At 50.0% G+C, this 12,771-nt stretch overlaps 1 protein-coding gene and 1 pseudogene across 1 annotated transcript in view; both read right to left on the reverse strand.

Moving 5' to 3' along the window:
* Nucleotides 1-12,771, reverse strand: part of LOC146174520 (uncharacterized) — a 186,048-nt gene that overhangs the window by 70,162 nt on the left and 103,115 nt on the right. The gene's annotated exons all lie outside the window — the stretch shown is intronic.
* On the reverse strand, nt 428-1,248 carry LOC146174522 (uncharacterized; annotated as a pseudogene).

Below are 12,771 nucleotides of genomic sequence, written 5' to 3' on the forward strand. Positions count from 1 at the left end.
ATCTACGCACCAAACTCTTCCCACCCCGTGCAGAGGGCTGGGGAAGGCTAACGAGCGGGTGCTCCTGCGCCTGCTCACCAATACAATGTTGTGCCCGGCTATTCTAAAACATTTTGATCCGCAATTCGACGGGCTGTGCTCGCACTGTGGGGAGGTGTCTGACATCTACCACATGGTGTGGGCCTGCCAGAAAACCCCATCTTTGCCCCCTATCCCCAACCCCACCCGAGAGAACTGGGAGGCGACCCTGTCCGGCTGCTGCACCCTAGAGGCCCAAAAGGTCTTAACGCAGCGCACCCGGGCTGCGGCAAACGCCAATGGAGTGCCTGTCTAGGCATCCCACCTAGTGTACATACCTATATGTATTATAATAATAAATGTTTTCACCACCACCACCTTCCGAAGTGCCTTTCGCTGTTGGCTAATCTCACGACATAGCAGCTTCCTCCCCCTTTCCAGTCGTTTCTGCAGCGGGTTCGCTAACTTGCGTCTTCCCTCCGCCGGTGGTGTGTTCCGGCTGTTGGACATCAGGTTCCTCTCCGGATTCTGTAGGCGGCAGGGCTCCAGCGTTCTCCAGTTCCTCCTGGCCCATGATCAACTCGCTCCCGTCGTCTTGAGGGGGCACAATACCCGTGACCACACGGGCTTACGTGCGGACGCATCCCTCCTGGTCGTGCCCGAAGATATGACATGAACTACATCTCGGAGTGCGGCAATCACGCCGAATGTGGCCTGTCTTCTTACACCTTAAGCATATTGGTGGCCGTCCAGGCACCACCACTAACACATGCCCTCCGTAAAACTTGTACATGTGGGGCAAATCATCGATCGAAAGCCCCTCTTTGAGCACTATTTTTACTAGCAGAGTTGTCGATTCGGCCTCTTCAAACCCGGGCTGTTCCACTCCTCATAAGTGACTTCTTTCACATCTCCAAAGTCTTCGAACGCCCTCTGCACCGTTTCACTCGAAACCTAGAAAGGCACCCAGTGCACCTTGAAAACTAACTCACGCTTGTTCGGGTCAATGACCGCACAGTAGCGTCTCTTCACTTCCAGCGCTCCTTCTTTCAGCAGGCGTTCCTTCGCTTCCTCAGTCTTCATCTTCAGCATCCAGATATGAGACATTTGGAAGGGTCCAATGCCAGCCACATATGGTAGCACACCGGCCTTTTTCAACGGCTCACGAAAATCCTGTATGCGATAAGGCCGGCCGGAAATATCACAGTGAAGGAAAACCGTTGTCTTCATTGCTTCTCCCGAAGGAAACGTAGGTAGAACCATGCGATAGCCGAGTGGTGGGCGTCGTTCGCCGCATCCTCGGCCAGACATGATCGATACCGAGGCACGCTTAGAGCTTGCCACCACGTGTCCGTCCCCCACGGAAGCCGGAAGTGGAATCCCACTGCCACGAGTTCGATGCTTGAAAGCGGTACAAAAGCGCTTCAAGTGAATGCGGTGTTGCCTTAGAAACGTGCCGTAGAACGTTATACTGCGGTGTATATCGGTAATTATGAGCATGTTACTTACAGAAGTCGCAGTTACACGAGTAGCGAAGTACTTTTCCGCTACATTTCTTCTGCGCTCTGCGCACAGTGCACATGCAGAGCCATCTTGTGGCAAACACAGAAGAACCCCTCCTCGTAATGTGCGGCGCTGCCCCGACACGTGGCGCGTCACTCGCCCCTGACGTTTCGCCGTGCACCCTCACGGGTTGTAGAATCAAGCGTCTTTCCTTTCTTTAGATCACTCAAGAGCATACCGAGCGAATGAGTGGGCGGTGAGAACGAGGTGCAATAACGCTATCGCAATCCACTCTTGAAGGCGAAGCTTAAGCGTCCTCCAAATTTTCTTTTCCTTCTGCCTACAGCCACAACAACATGGTGCCTTTCTTTTCCTGCAAACCAAATATAAAAGCCGGTGAATTTTGATGGGGTCAATGGAACGCTGGTTGTGTTCAGCAAGGGGCAAGTTATGTGCAGGCATAACAACAACGCTCATGCTTTCGCATTTCTGCAATGAAATCTATGCAATACTCTCAAAGGATTATAAGGCGAAAGCTTTGAATGGCTAATGCTATTGTCGGTTCGGTGAAACTATAGCTGTGAATCATTATGACTGATCAGCGTCGGCCAATTAAGAAACGTATCTTAGTTTTCGGAAAAAGCAGATAACTAATCGTAAGCTAAAGTTGCGCATTGTACGGCTTGAGAAGGACTTTGACGGTCACGGCATTAGTCTTACACGCCAAAAATGCTATCAGGTGTGCGACGAACTTAACACATAGCTTGGAAACAAAAAAAACGTGGAACTTTCTCCGACACCTCCTTGACCCAGCTCAGTCCAAAGTAGTCAACAGAAGCGCTATAGACCAGATCATTCACTTATATCCCGGAAGCGGGGAACAATTGATATGGTCGCTAGAAGATAGATATGTAAACTCCCTTAAAATGCAAACTTGTACCAGAACTACAAGGAACGTGACAACCCAACTCTTGGCGAGCCTTTCACGGACGCAAAAACCTGGGCCGCACTGTCTCAAGACAAAAGCTGTGCCTGGACTAGTTAAAATGAAAAAATTCTGCGAATATAGATCTGAAGTCGGTCACAGCGCTCACGTATACTAAAATAATCACTGAGAGAGTGGTAGAATACACCACTCCTGGAAGCACGCGAGTATTATTTTCATTCCTATACCCAACAAGAATATATACGGCAATAACTTAAGGCCAATCTCGCTTGGCTCCTGCTTAGGTAAGCTAATGGAGCATGTTGTGCTAATAGACTGCAAGAATATGCCGAAGAATACTCTCTTCTACCACACACCATGGTGGCGGGTTTCAGAAGAGGACTTCCTACACAGGATCTCATGCTTCAACTGTCACATGACATTAACAGATCTAACAAGATAAATACGCCGGCCACCCTGGCTATCGACCTAACCAGAGCATTTGACAATGTCTCCCATTTACTACACTAGAACACCTCAACAGAATTAACCCTGGACGAAAGGCTTAAGGCTACATCAGGGCCTTTCTCAGTGAGCTCATGGTGGAACTTCTTATGGGCACCCTGAAATCCGACTCCAAAATGCTGAGAAACAGGGGAACCCCTCAGAAGGCTGTACTCTCTCCGTTCCTCTTTAATCTGACATTAATCAAGATCCCGAACAGAGTCGTCAAAATACAATAATTACAGCACAGCTTATAGGCGGACGATGTTGGTAAAATTGGAGCCCCTCTACAACGAACTACCGACGTCGTCGGTGAACAGGCTACGAGAGCAGGCCTAGAATTTTCCGTTCAAAAATCGGAGTTTATGGGCTTTCATAAAGCCATATTAAATGCGCCTTTGACATGAAAGTAACAGAAGTCGAAGGGATGAAGATTCTGGCGCGTCGGCTGCAAACAATGGGCTAGAAATCAGCAAAAAAATGGTCGGGGCAGTAAAAAGCTACAATATTGTAAAAAATACTAATATAAAATCAATCACGAAAGAAAACGACCACTTTAAATTCAAAGACGCCTTGATCCTAAGGAGGATTACGTACTTCCTCCCATACTTAAAACTTCTAGGAAACAAAGAGCAGAGTCGGCGCAATCAATGCAATGGCTTACAAAGCAGCCGTGGGCCTTGTTCGCTCGCCTACCAACAAAGAGCTACTAAGCTCTGGGTCCAAAATACCTGCGAGGAGCTCGAAGAAGCGCAACGGACTGCCCAAATAGGGCGCCTGTCTAGCACACCCATCATAGCACACCCACCGGTATTACAATACTTCAGAGACTAGGTATAAGGGGCGGACCCCTACAAGACTTCCCTCAAACTATCCCACGCGATATCCGAAAGAGGATCAACATCATATCTCTTCCAAGGAGCATGAATCACCACGCACATCGAGGCCGAAGGGAAGCACGAGCTAAGGGCTTGCACAAGACACAGAGGCGGCTGCAGGATGTCATCTACATCGATGTCGCAGAACTCGTGTAGCACGCTAATATTTATTCGATATGTAAAGTTACATGCCCCACCACCACCTCAGCGAGATGGCTTATGGCGGAGACGATTGCTCATCCAAACCGCTAGTGTGGTCGAAGGCCGCTATCGCCACAGTCAACTCATTTACTATTGTGTTTCGGGAACCTTTGGAGAGTGCGGACGTGTTTGCTCGTGCTCCGGTACCACGCCTGCCTCTCTGTAGCGTCAGGAGGGTCTCCGCTGGTGGCTATGTTGTTGTTGCGGCTGTAGGAAGAACGAAAGGAAAATGCACAGGCCTGCTACTGGCTCTGTAGCTGAGCTACCTCTGCTGCCTCGGGCAGACAAAGCGAAAATAAAGAAGAAAGAAAAGGAAGAGGGAGAGAAAGACGCGCGCCTCAACAACAGCCGGCGTCCACCACCAAAGCGGTGGCGGGTGCAATGACGGCCTGCAACCGATAAAAATTCGGTGACAGACAAGCCCCCGCCGCAAGCGGCGGTGACCCACCTGTCCTAGCCCCATAACCGTTGGTGGCTACTTGCGCCTAATTGGCTACTTTACGACCCAATCTGACAGCGTAAATTTCACTTTGGCTCCTTCGCTACTTTCTAGCTAATTTGAAGTTCTATCTTGGCACAATAAATATCCGCTTTTTGTAATTGCAGATAAAATAGTAACGTAAAAGATTACTTATTTGGAATGTTTGCTGTCGTGCTGGTCGTATGCAGGTGTCATCTTCGGGATGCTGCGCGGAGGCGTGGTCTCCAGATTCTCTATGCATGCCGAGGCAATGTCCGTGTAGAAGCTGCAGAAGATTTACTTGTCCCAGTTTATGAGCAAGTTGATGTGGGAGCAGGCTGCTTCTAGTTCATGAGGCAAATGGCGATGCAGCTCCAGCAGCGGATTCCTAATGCCTCCTCTGCAGTTGGAAGGCTGTATGCCATCACTCCTGATTGCATATAAAGCGCGAAGAGCCATCAATGCATAATCGAGCTGGATTCGGAAATATGACAGCTGGAAACAGTTATTACTGAAGTCTACTGCTCATCACGTTTGACTTTCTGGTTTACAGCGGCACCTGACAAGGACACTTGTGTCGAACGCCGTTTAGCACTCCTGGTACAAGGAACAGTGGAAATGCTGTCGCTTCCAATTTTTAATGCTGATGAAGAGCACGTATTTTCTTGTGTCAACTTGACAAAAACAGGCAGCTTTAACAAAATTAAGCTTCAATTACTGCGGTTCTGCGAATCAAGTTTGATTTACAATTTAAAGGGAAAACAGCATCGACGTTTAACGTTTGTACTGAGTTCTTACAGTGTGCCAAAACTACGCTGGCAAGAAAACAATCTATTCTAGTTAAGCTACGTGCTTAATAGTTATATGCTTTGTTATCTATTTTCAATAGCTGGGGTGTGAGGACAAATCAAAAGAGCGAAACATTTTGTAACTTTAATATTTGACGTCATTAAAAAACTGAATTCATAAAAAATGGTTCTGTTTGGCTACTAAATTGGCGCCAAGTTTAAATGATTTGGCTGCTTTCGGCTACATAGCTTTATTACTGTCTCTTTTTGAAATCCGCACAGCGTCAACCCTGAGCGTCAGTTCTCCCTCAGCCTTCGATGCGCTTGGACGTGCATCGCGCTCGCTCTGAGAACGCGCGCGGCCGCTCGCGCAGGCCCCTTCCCTCTGCCGCCGCCAATCTCTTCGTGAGTGGTGGTGTTCTCTCGCGTGCTGCGTTGTACGCGTCACGCTTCTTTATTCGTCGATGGAGTACCGGCGCCGTGGACCCCCTGAGCGCCCTTCGCGGTGATAGGATGAAGCGCTTACGGCGCTGCTGCATCAAGCAGCCCTTCTGCAGCGACCAGCAACGGACCCAGACAGCCTTGCGTGGCAACCCGTCGATGTGGAGCTGCACGTGGAACAACTTATCTTTTGAAGTCAGCTACGCTGCGTCCTCTGAACCTGGCCTCAGCCGCGGAAAGGTGGGTTTCGTCCGGTTCGCAGGAAGTACACCATATTTCCCACGAGCTGATGTCACGAACCGCGACCACCTACACCCGGCCTCCTGACCGCCATTGGCCTTGACAACTTTTGCGAGGCACCACTCGCCATTTGAGATACTCTGCGTCGCGCGTTTTTCATCCCCGGCCTTGGACTGGGGGGGGGGGCGGGGAGAATTTTTTTTGCGCATTTCGTAGGTTATACCTTATACTGTCCCACGTGCTCTTGGTCTGCCCTACATCCTGACCGCCATTAGCCCTGACATCATTTGCGAGGCACCTCCCGCTGCCTCGGAGCCTTTCGTGTAACCATTGGTAAAAAGCGCGACGCTCAATGCCTTTGTTTCTCGTGCGCTTTGTTGCTGGTGCCACACAACAGCTTGCCAGCTCCTGGACCACCTTACAACCTAGCCCTGATCCATTGAAGAGAGCGATGAATCTCATGACACCATCGCTGCGGAGGCACGCAAATCTGCCAGCCCCCCACCGGAACCATCCCGACTTCGCTCTTCTAGCGTCGGCCTGAACCTAGCCCTCTGAGACGCCGCATGAGGCACCGAGTGGCCGACCAGCTAGATGAATACCTCTGGACACTGCGACTGCTGGCTTGCCCCGACACGCGCTCTCCAGAAAACGCGGAGCAACCCAGCGTCGTCCTTGAGAAGGTGAGTCTGCCTCTGCTGCTTGTGCCCTCACCTTCTCTCTCTCCCGCCAGGTCGTCAAGCCAGGTGCAGCCTCCTACTCCTGTATTCTCGCCAAGCATGAGGCGGAACATGAGACAGCAGTTTCTTAAAAACCAGCCTCTTGATCAGCGGGTCTCTAAAAAGCGACAACAGCTCAACCAAACGCATCGTTGCGGAAGAAGTGCTTCGGGACCACCGAGACATCACAGGGTGTGGTGAGTTATTCCAAATGCACTAATCCCCTTCCTCCAACTATTTGCCCTTCAGATTCGCACAGCATTGCAGCTTCTACGGCGTCTGAACTGAGGACTGAGCTGCTTAATCTACGGAATCCTCACTCGGTGCCTCCTTTCCTTCGGCAGAAGGTGACTCAGCGAACCTCATCGCTGCTGAGGAGACCGATGACACTTTGTGGACCATCAGGCCGAAACAGTGGACAGTCTGGCGTCCACCACAGATCATTAACAACTCCCCAAGTTGAAGGCCCCTCGTCAACGGTAAGTATGCCACTTCCATCTTCGAATCAGGTTTCTTTCTATCAAGGAAGGCAGGATGGTGGTGGTTAGATCCACGTGCAGCGCAGGGCCAGGCGCCAGTGTAGCCACATTCTGCTCAGACTGACCACCGTCCTCTTCCGTCCGTTGCAACGAGACATCAGTGAGATCGTCAAGGAGAACTACAATGCCTACCTCTACGGCTAACCTGGAGGTTCGGGTAAACACCAAGCGGAGCATCATCGCTGCAGGCGCGTCGACAGAGGAAACACCAAGCGGAGCATGTTCGCCACAGACGTGTCCACGGAGGCTTCCCGTGAACAGCTCCTGGCCCTCTCCGCAATACTCGACACCTCGGTCCTTGCGTTAGCGGCCTCCCCACAGAACAACGACGTTGGCATGGTGTAGGGCATCAACCGGGAGGTGAGTGACAGCGTCATGGCTAACACCATCGAGGCTGACGTGGAGATTGTCAGCCTGAGATGCGGTGATCACGTCATCATCTGTGGATGCGGTCTCGAGTCCGCATCCTCATGGCCCGCCCCTTGCAGTGCCCCCGTTACGGCGGCTACAACCATTCCAGGTCTGCCTGCACCCGTCCGCCATGCTGCACCGCCTGCAGTGGAGCACATCTCCGGAAGGGCAGTACAGCACCTGCCCCCAGGTACATTCACTGCAGTGGACGCCACAAGGCCTCGGATCCGTCTTGCCTCAGGTGGAAGCAGCAGAGCAAACTGACCACCGCTCTCAGGAGGAACACCAATCCATAGCCAAGGCGGATGATCCTTATCAAGCTGAGCTCACAGCAACAGAGCCAACGCCCCCGTGGACCCACAGCTCACCTGGCGGGAGGAGGTAACTATGCAAGGCTCCTCAAGGCTCGAAGCACCAAACCACATCGTTCTGCAGAATAAGCTCCTGCCAAATCTCCTGCCATGGTGGAAGCAGTTCAACCCGGCGTGACCGCTGCCATCCGACTGGCGCTCCAGACTCTCCTCTCCAGCTGCCCCCCAGCTAGGGGCACGTAAGCTGTATGAGCAGCTCTCGCCGCAGAGAACCTTCCTCCCCTTCATAATGGTGAGTCGTAGAGGAACCGCATAGAGGCCACGCTTCCTCCAGTGGAATGTGAATTCCCTACGCGCTCGCCTGGCTGACTTACGAGATATGATTTTGCAGGGAACCCTGGACTTCGACATTCTCGCGCTTCAGGAGACCAGGATACCTGTTGAATCTACTCACCTTCGGGACTACATTGGTGAATCGGGCCTGCCTGCTGTGCCCTCGAGACATGCGCAGATGCCTGTTTTCTCCGCCCTCTGGAAACAGAGGCTTCCTTCGAGTGCTGCACCGCTTCCTGTTGGTGTTGAATGCCGTTAGCCTCACCTTCAGGATGCTTGCCCACGGGTGCGCTAAGGGCGGTACGATATGTGCGGAGTTGCGCATCACCGTTTTGGGTGGATAGAACCATACATGGACGGGCAGCAAGCTGAGGTGCGGCTGATGTTCCGGCGGCAGCATGAACCCCACAACGACTGGCGGTGTCGTGCAAGGCGGCCGCCTGTGGAAAAACATGGTGGGGGCTGTCAGTGTCAAGTGTGTTCATAATTGATGCGTGGGTGTCATCGCGAAGCCCGTCGACGATGTACTGTTTGGCTGCGGACGCGGACCACTCGGTATTGGAGGCCTGAAGAAGACGGACCTTATCATAAATGTAAAGGGCGACGTTTTCATCTGGAGTCTGGCGCCGCGATCTCATCGTCGTGAGTTTGACATCGTGAGCTCGGGCCAGGGGTGTAAACGCGGAAAAAGGGCAGAGGTCCAGGCCGACCAGGTGGTGTAGCGACGGCCTTCGTACTTGTGCCAGACGAGGCGGCACCACGACTTCCACCGGTCTTCTGTGACTGCGAGCGTAATGGCGGGAGACCAGGTGAAACGCCGGGAAACATCGTCGACAAGTTCAACCCACACTTCGGCGTCGTCAGAAAAGCTACGGAACTCCGGAAGCGGTACCACTGGCACTGGGTACACAGAGGACATCGAGACGCGGCGAAGCGCGACGGCGGAAGTGGCGGATACACCCGGAAGTTGGTCCAAGGCCGAATCCACCGAGGGGGAAGGACGCCGTTCTCGGTCGAGATAGAAGTCGTGGCGCCGAGCGAGACGGTCGTGTGACTGCCGGCGGCTTCGAAGCAGGAGCGGCGGGTCGGGGAGATCTGGGTCAGGCCCGACGTTGGTCTACTGCGCCATTGCTATTCCTCTCCCTCGTTATAATGGCACATACCCACAGTGGGGGATTGGCGAGAATTCACTGTAGGTGATAATATAAATGATAATGTCGATTTTACTGTATTAGATAACCTAATAATTAGGAGTCAGTGTTGCTAAAATAATTAGAAACTTTGAAGCGATAGTAATTGAAAACAATGAAAAAAGGTATAAAATTGTAAAATAAACAAAAACAATAAAAAATAAACAATTCGCAATTGTAACGGAGAACGAGCAGAAACACGGCTTTTCTTTCGAACGCCCTGCTTTGTTCTATCTTCCTCGTATTCTTCCGCTTCGCTCATGCGCTATTCGCTACGTCATCGCTTAGAACATCACAATAGTCAGGCTGATTATGATGGTCATGAGAATCACTTGGGGACGTTTGGGAATTAGATGCGACCGAGAATTTAGAGCAACTTGTTACTTATTGCCACCGCACGCGGGTGAGATTTTGTGTGGCGTGGTCATGCTTGAGGCAACAGGCCTAAGATTAAGGCTATGTACCCGCAGTGGTGTCTTAGTTCAGACGCTTGGCTGCTGAACCGGACTACAGGCCACTCGAAACCTACAGCTGCTGCAGCGTTTTGATGAGGGCAATACGAAAGCAGGTCCTACGCAGTATGACATAGTTCAGTTCAGTTCAGTTCTATCGTTAAGTCGTGTCCGACTGTTCGCGACCCTATGGACCATGTCACGCCACGCTTTCCGGTCTCTCACTATCTTCCAACATCACATAACTTCATCTGCAGTAACCATCGCGTTCGCTGTCTACCCCTTCTCCGGTGACCCTCAACCTTTCACAGCATCAAATCTTTCTCCAGCGACTCCTCTCTTCTCATCAGATGACCAAAGTAGCTGAGCTTTAACTTTAGAATTTGACCCTCCAATGAGCAGTCAGGGTTTATGGTTCACAATATCGACTGATTTGATCTTCTGGCAGTCCAAGGAACTCTCAAGAGTCTTCGCCAGCACCGCAATTCAAACGCGTCAACTCTTCGGCGGTCAGCCTTTTTCACAGTCCAACTCTCGCATCCATACATCACAACTGGAAAGCCTCTTCAGATAACCCGTTTGCTTTCTTGCATTTCTTTTGCTTTGGAACTACATACATACATGCATACATACATACATACATACATACATACATACATACATACATACATACGTACGTACGTACGTACGTACGTACGTACGTACGTACGTACGTACATACATACATACATACATACATACATACATACATACATACATACATACATACATACATACATACATACATACATACATACATACATACATACATACATACATACATACATACATACATACATACATACATACATACATACATACATACATACATACATACATACATATCTTGGTTGGCAGACTAATGTTTCTGCTCTTTACTAGGGTTTATGGGCGACAATATTGACTGATTTGATCTTCTGGCAGTCTAAGGAACTCTCAAGAGTCTTCGCCAGCACCACAATTCAAACGCGTCAATTCTTCGGTGGTCAGCCTTTTTCACAGTCCAACTCTCGCATTCATACATCACAACTGGAAAGACCATAGCACGAGTTATACGGATCTTGGTTGGCAGACTAATGTCTCTGCTCTTTACTAGGCGGTCAAGGCTAACCATTGCTTACTTTCCCAGAAGCAGGCGTCTCCTAATTTCATGGCTGCAGTCTCCTTCCGAGGTAATCTTGGAGCCCAAGAAGAGAAAATCTGTCACAGCTTCCACTTCTTGTCCCTTGATGCTCTAGGACTTGATAGGGCCAGACGCCATGATCTTTGTCTTTTTAATGTTCACTTAAAGCCCAAACTTTTCACTCTCTTCTTGTACGCGCATCAGATGTCTTTTGAGTTCCGCTTCACTTTCTGCCATTAAAGTGGTATCATCCGCATATCTAAGGTTGTTGATACGTTTTCCAGCAATCTTCACTCCAGCTGAAGACTCGTCCAGACTAGCCTTCCTCATGATGCACTCTGCATATAGGTTGAATAGGCAGGGCGACAGTATGCAGCCTTGCCTCACTCCTTTCTCAATCGAAAAGCAATCAGTAAGACCATGCACAGTTCTGACTGTGGCCTCTTGCCCTTCATACAGGTTCCTGAGGAGACAGATGAGGTGAATTGGAACTCCCATCTTTTGGAGAGCTTGCCACAATCTGCTGTGATCTACGCAGTCAAACGCTTTCGCATAATCAATAAAGCAGAAGTAGATGGGTTTCTGGAACTCTCTTGCTTTTTCCATGATCCAGCGAAGGTTGGCAACTTGGTCTCTAGTTCCTCTGCCCTTGCGAAACCCAGCTTGCACGTCCGGAAGCTCCCGATCCACATACTGCTGCAGCCTACCTTGGAGGATTTTCAACATCACCTTGCTAGCATGCGAAATAAGCGCGATCGTGCGGTAGCTGGAACAATCTTTGGCACTGCATTTCTTTGGAATGGGGATGTAAACTGACCTCCTCCAATCCTGTGGCAACTGCAGGGTTGTCCAAATCTTCTGACATAATGTATGCAGAATGTTAACAGCGTCATGGTTGAGGTTTTGAAGCAACTCAATTGGAATGCTATCAATTCCGCTAGCTTTGTTCTTAGCAAGGCTGGCTAAGGCCCATTCAACTTCACTCTTCAGGATGCCCGGCTCGAGATCAGTGATCACAACCGTCTTATGTTGGGTTTGCACATTCGGGTGCTTCTTGTACAGTTCTTCTGTGTATTCCTGCCACCTCTTCTTTATCTCTCCGGCTTCAGTGAGGTCCTCGCCTCGTTTGTCCTTCATCACGCCCATCTTAGCACAGAAGCTTCCTTTGATATCTTTGTCTTATACAGAGCTCTTGTGTTCCTTAATTGGCTGTTGTCCTCAACTGCTTGGCGCTGTATGTTCAGGAAGGCATTCTTATCTCTCCTTGCTATTTTCTGAAAATCCGCATTGAGAACCTGGTATCTTTCTCTTTCCCCCATAACTTTTGCCATCCTCCTTTCCTCAGCTATTTGCAAAGCCTCTTCAGATAACCAGTTTGCTTTCTTGAATTTCTTTTGCTTTGGAACTACCTTAGTAGCAACTTCTTGTATTATATCACGAACATCAGTCCACATCTCTTCGGGCTCTTTGTCTTCTACATCTAATTCTTGAAATCGCTTCCTCACTTCCACAGCATATTCTAATGGAACTTGATCCAGATTATACATGAAAGGCCTTCTAGTTTTCTGCGTTTTCCTCAATCGAAGCTTAATCTTGGCAACAAGAAGCTGATGATCGGTGCCACAATCGGCCCCAGGCCTTGTTTTTACTGCTTGTATAGCGCTTCTCCATCTCTGTCGGCAAATAATATAATCGA

The sequence above is a fragment of the Amblyomma maculatum genome, chromosome 11 (assembly GCF_055883805.1).
Source record: "Amblyomma maculatum isolate TAMU_Amacu chromosome 11, ASM5588380v1, whole genome shotgun sequence".
Classification (NCBI taxonomy): domain Eukaryota; kingdom Metazoa; phylum Arthropoda; class Arachnida; order Ixodida; family Ixodidae; genus Amblyomma; species Amblyomma maculatum.